We start from the raw sequence: 6,730 nt of genomic DNA, 5'->3' as shown, positions 1-6,730 counted from the left end.
GAAACATGGGAAAGACTCTGGGATATGGAAATATCAATCTTGGGAATGTTATAATTGAATCAGTAGCTCTTGTCTCAGGACTTAAACATAATCTGCTAAGTGTGAGTCAAATCTATGACAGAGGTTATCATGTGGATTTCCTTGAAGAATACTGTGAAGTTGTAAGTAATTCTACAGGCAAAGTGGTTCTGAAAGGTTACATACATGGTAACATATATGAAGCCATACTTTCAACAAACTCTGATGGTTCTGCAATCTGTCTGTTAAGCAGAGCATCAATTGAAGAAAGTTGGAATTGGCACAAGAGACTCTCTCATTTAAATTTTAACAACATAAATGAGCTAGTAAAGAAAGATCTTGTGAGAGGACTGCCAAAATCAGTATTTGCTCTTGATGGTCTTTGTGATTCATGTCAAAAGGTAGAACAAAGAAAATCTTCATTTAAGAGCAAAACTGAATCCTCAATTCTTGAGTCTTATCACTTACTGCATGTAGTCCAGTCAATGTCATGTCCATTGCAAAGAAGAAATATGCTATGGTTATAGTGGATGAGTTCACAAGATACACTTGGGTGTATTTTTTGCACAAGAAGAATGAAACTGCATCTACTCTAACTGATCATGTCAGACAGCTGGATAAGTTGGTCAAAGATTCTGTTAAAATAATAAGAATGATAATGGCACTGAGTTCAAGAATTCAATAATGGAAGAGTTCTGCAAAGTGCATGGAATAAAGTAGGAATTTTCGGCACCTGGAACTCCACAGCAGAATGGAGTTGTAGATAGAAAGAAAGGGACTCTTATTAAAGCTGCACAAATGAAGCAAAGTTGTCAACCTACTTTTGGGCTGAAGCTGTGCAGACTGCTTGTTTTACACAGAGTGCTACACTCATAAACAAGCATGGAAAAACACCATATGAGATGGTGAATAAAAAGAAGCCTAATCTGAAATACTTTCATGTATTTGAATGCAAGTGTTTTGTTCTTAAGACTCATCCTGAACAGCTGTCAAAATTTGATCTAAAAGCTGATGAAGGAATTTTTGTTGGATATCCACTTTCCACAAAAGCCTTCAGAGTCTACAATTTAAGAACAAGGATTTTCATGGAATCTATCAATGTATCTTTTGATGATAAAAAGATTACTGGACTTGAAGATTTCAATGATCATGATCAGCTGAGATTTGAAAATGAAGATATAAATTCTGATTCTGTAAGTTCTGATGACCTAAATCCTGATCCTGTAAGTTCTGACGGATTAAATTCTGATGTCATTGAAACTGTGGTAATTACTCCAAAGGAAAATGCACCTGTTCAGGGGGAGCAAGCTAATGATCCTACCACATCTCAAGACTCTCAAGAAGCATCAGAACCAGTCACTGGCTCTTCAAATTCTGATTCATCAAGTTCTGATGAGCCAAATTCTGATAATTCTGGAAACTCTGATTCTTCAATTCCTGAAGGATCCAACTCAAATTCTGGAATTTCAGAGAGCATAACTTCAGGGGGAGCATTAGAAAATGCTGATGGAGACAACATGGATCATGGGGGAGGATCCAGTTCTAGAGATCAACTTCCATCTGCAAGGAAGTAGACTAAAGCACACACACCTAACTTAATAATTGGAGATCCTGAAGCAGGTGTTAGAACTAGAACTGCAACATCAAATGAATGTCTCTATCATTCCTTTCTATCTCAGACTGAACCAAAGAAAGTGGAAGAAGCTCTTCAAGATGCTGATTGGGTGCAAGCAATGCAGGAAGAGTTAAATGAATTTGAAAGCAATAAAGTCTGGACCGTAGTGCCAAGACCAAAAAACACATCCATTGTTGGCACAAAATGGGTGTTCAGAAACAAAACTGACAGTGGTGGAATAATTACAAGAAACAAAACAAGGCTAGTTGCTAAAGGTTACTCTCAATAGGAGGGTATTGACTATGATGAAACATTTTCTCCAGTTGCTAGATTGGAAGCCATAAGAATCTTTTTGGCCTATGCTGCTCACAAGAAGTTTAAAGTCTTTCAAATGGATGTAAAAAGTGCTTTTCTCAATGGAGAATTGGAAGAAAAGGTATATGTTGAACAACCTCTAGTATTTGTAGATCCAAAATTTCCTAATCATGTCTATAGACTTGATAAAGCACTCTATGGCCTTAAGCAAGCTCCAAGAGCATGGTATGAGACTTTAGCTCAATTCCTTCTGGAAAGTGGATTTACCAGAGGCACAATTGATAAAACTTTGTTCTACCTCAACCATGGAAAGGACTTACTTTTGGTACATATATATGTTGATGATATCATCTTTGGTTCTATAAATGCCAAACTCTGTGAAAGGTTTGCAAAGCTAATGCAGTCAAGATATCAAATGAGTATGATGGGAGAACTTAGCTATTTTCTGGGACTTCAAGTCAAGCAAAATGAAGAAGGTACTTTCATAAATCAATCCATGTACACCAGAAATTTACTCAAGAAATTTAGAATGCAAGAATGTTCAACAGCATCCACTCCCATGACCACTGCAACCATGTTAGATAAAGATACTGGAGCATCAGTAGATATTACTAACTACAGAGGTATGATTGGCTCTTTACTCTATTTAACTGTAAGTAGACCAGATATCATGTATACTACCTGTCTTTATGCAAGATTTCAGGCTGATCCAAGAGAACTTCATTTAATAGTTGTGAAAAGAATTTTTAAGTACCTCAAGGGTACAACTGATCTAGGATTGTGGTATCCTAGGAAATCAGATCTTAAGCTAATAGGTTACTCAGATGCAGATTTTGCAGGATGCAAAATAGACCGGAAAAGCACTAGTGGAAGCTACCAATTTCTTGGAGGTAGATTGGTTTCTTGGTTTAGCAAGAAACAGAAATCAATTTCCACATCAACTGCAGAAGCAGAATATATTGCTGCAGGAAGCTATTGTGCACAGATTCTTTGGATGAAGAATCAGTTACTGGACTATGGGTTAGAATTTTCTAAAATACCTATTTACTGTGGTAATCAAAGTGCTATTGCTATGACAGGAAATCCAGTTCAACACTCAATGACAAAGCACATCAGCATTAGGTACCATTTCATAAGGGAACATGTGATGAAAGCTACAGTGGAATTGCATTTTGTCCCAACAGATCAAAAACTAGCAGATATCTTCATAAAACCACTCTGTGAAGCTACTTTTCCAAGACTGGTAAATAAACTTGGAATGGTTTCAAGTTCTTTCTCAAAATCTATTCAGTTTTTGTTCTCATGCATCAGACTTTATGATCAGTGTTTACAGATTGTCTAATCTCCATATAATCTGTGCTTAAACTGTAATATATTAAATACTGATTGTTATTTGATGTCATTCTATAAAACTGATAGTGTTTTGAATGTTCTGTGACTATTCACTCTAATGAGGATTATTTGTTAGATGCTGACTTATTAGTCTTTAACAAAATGTGTATCCCCTGTTTGAATTAGTTATTTATATGGAAATCATTAACAAAAGCAAACTCTGGTTTTGATCTTAGTTAAATTTACTTTTTGTATGTTATTACTAAGTCACAAACTAGATTATTGCTTCTCATCTGTCAAATTCTGATGTCAGTAAATCTAAAGGATGAACTACATGCTTGATAAGCCTCACTTATTTGAAGAAAGCAAATGAAAAGAAAAATTGAAGTCAGGGACTCCTTTGAGATCTAGAGTAAATATGTGAAAGGGAAGACCCAAGTGCATTGCTAGTATTAAGTTATATTCATTAGAAAAGAAAATAAATTTTTCTTGGTGACTTTTCACATTCTCTGATTACTGGAGAAATACTCTGATAATAGCATAAATTCTGATAGCAGTTGTGACTCATTTACACTGAGAAGCTACTGTAAAAAGAATGTCAAAAGATGCATAAAATGAGCACAAACAGTTGAGGTGGACTCTTGCATAAATTTATTCTATAGTAGACTTCAAAATTAAAGACAGATTTTAAGCATTTTTCTTAGTTATGCCTTATTTCTAAGATATCTGAAGTTTATCAGACTTTAATCTTTATCTGATCATTTGCAAATACACACACTCTCACTCCATATGAATGATGAAAATTACTGTGGTGATTAAGTTGTTTTTGACAAACAGTTACGTATTATTTGCATAAATTCCGAGGACAAGTTCTGATGAAAGTTCTGATGATTAAACTCTGAAGAAACCAGTCAGTATTTTTGTGAAGAATCACAGACACAGTCATTCACTTTTTGAGTACAGAAGCCATATTTTGATGACCACTAAATTCTGATAATAGTCAAGTTCTGATGCAAATCCTGATGGAAACTCTAATGCTTACGTGGCATTATTTAATTACTTAACTTATTTTTAGTTTTTACTGTAACGGTCATTTTGTCAGAAAATAATTAAGTGAGATAAAAACAGTGATAATCATTTGGTTAATGGGTTGCATGTTTGTTTTGGTAATAACATGTGAGCAATAATTACTGCACGTTTACCGTGCCCACTCATTACTTTTTTTGACTATTTCCATGCTGCCAGGTGTAAAAAGTTTGTTCTGCTTCACAAAAATAACTGTTGTCACGTGGAGTGTATAAATAAGAGAGTTAAAAGATTTTACAATCTTTTACCTACTATTCTTATTTTCTAATCTCTCTTATTCTCTTTCACTCTCTAATATTCTCTGAAGCTATTTCTTACAGGCATTTTATCAAACACCTTGCAAACACACAAATTTTCACTTAATTTCTTACAGATATGGCACCTAAGGATGTTATCTTTGATGGAGCCAAGTTTGTTCCTAACAACTACATGGCTGTTCTCAAGAAGGACGAGGCTCCTTCAGAACTTCACTTCATACAAGACTTTCTATCTCGAAGTGAAATTGGTTATGCTCTGACCCAACCACAGCTTCTCTCAAGAAAACAAATTATGGAGTTTTAGAGGTCTGGGGTATATGATGATGGTGGTGAAAATGGGTCCCCAAACATTATTTTCACAACTGAGGAAGATAAGCATCTGGTTACCTTGTCTACAGTACGACAAGCATTGCATCTGCCAGAAAACTGTTCCTACAGTTCACAAGTTGGAGAGTCCGTACTTCAAAATATGATGGCAAATCTTGGGTATGAAAAATCTTTGTCCAAGATGGGACAACTGAAGAGGCCCTACATCAGGAGGGAGTGGAGCTTCTTTTTCGAATGTATTACCAAGGCCTTTGCCAAAAAATGCTCCAACTTTGATGCTATACCAATCCTGAGTCAGCCAATTGGGTATGCTTTTATTAATCAAACTCATTTTGATTATGCTAGTGTTGTTCTAGGTTTTATAGGTTATAGGATGAAAGAAGATAGCAACACAATTTATTTTGATAGATTCTGTCAGCTTATATATAATTTCTATTGTTCAGATGCACCTCAAAACTTTAGTGAGACAATTGAACCATTTAAACTTCACAAAAGGGCTTTCATAAACTTATTATCTACTCATAATAAGAAGAATGTACTAAGACCCCTCCAGATTCCTCAATCAGTGAAACAGTTCTTAGTATATTCTGATCCTCTCACATACAATACCATATATCCTGATGTAGCACCAGCACAACCTCCACCTACACAACCTACCAATACTCAACCAGCTCAATCCTCTTAACAATAGCCTACCATCAGAACCTATTTTCAACTAGCACAATCCCCTCAACCATAACCATCATCACCTACTACCAAACCCACCTCTGGTACTTCCCAAAAAGTGCTAGTTGTAAAATCTGCTACAACATCCAGACCCAAATATTCAAGGGCAAAATCTGTTCCTAAATCTCCACCAAAGAGAAAAAGGATGATTCTTAGAGATGAATCAGATGAAGATGAACATGTCCAGGTTCATGTATCAGAACCTGTGACAGTAGCAGCTAAAGAATCAATTCTTCAGAAGGAGATAGAAGCTGAAAAGGTAATTTTTCAGAAGGAGGTAAAAGTAGCTGAAGCTTCTAGGTTTCAGAAAAGGAAAAGATCTGCAAATTCTGATACAGATCATGTTTCTCCACCATCTAGTAGAAAAAGGAAGTCTAGAGCAGGTGTGAAAATTACATAATCTCAATATGAAGAAGCTGAGGAAGGGGATGAGGAATCTCTGATCTCATCAGAACCTGTTGTAATTGAAGCCCTTCCAGCACTTGAAGACACTGTTCAAGATACAGTGATAACACCTCTTGTCTCTCCAATCAAAGACACTATTACAGTTGAAGATTCAGGATTAAGTCCTGAAATTGACATTCATAGGCTGCACATTCCATCTGTCTTATTTCTGGAAGCACCACAAGGACAAGTGACAACTCCACTTGTTTCTCCACTAAATGCTAAAGTTCTGACCACACCAGTTCTGGATGTGGAAACAGATGAAGTTGTACCAGAATCTCCTACAGCCACACACACTTGTGTTGTTAGAAGATGAAGAGTTTCTAGCAAGTTCAGGAGAGTCGGCTCCAGTAAACACTCCAGCTCCAATACTTTGAAAGGAGGAACTGTTTAAATATGTTGAACAAGAAGCTCATGTTCCATGGGAAGAAACTCACAGAGGAGTTGAATGGACCAAGAAGTGGAATGAAGTTATGAGTTGTTGACAAATTCTGACTTTAAAGCTCAACTTAAAGTCACAGCTCTCAATACTAAAAGTATTCAAGGTCAGCACTCCATTACTCATGCCAAGATTGATAAACTACAGGAAAATGCTGATAAGCTGGACATG

Source organism: Apium graveolens, unplaced genomic scaffold (assembly GCF_009905375.1).
Source record: "Apium graveolens cultivar Ventura unplaced genomic scaffold, ASM990537v1 ctg6110, whole genome shotgun sequence".
Lineage (NCBI taxonomy): Eukaryota > Viridiplantae > Streptophyta > Magnoliopsida > Apiales > Apiaceae > Apium > Apium graveolens.
Note: the sequence above shows the minus strand (reverse complement) of the source record.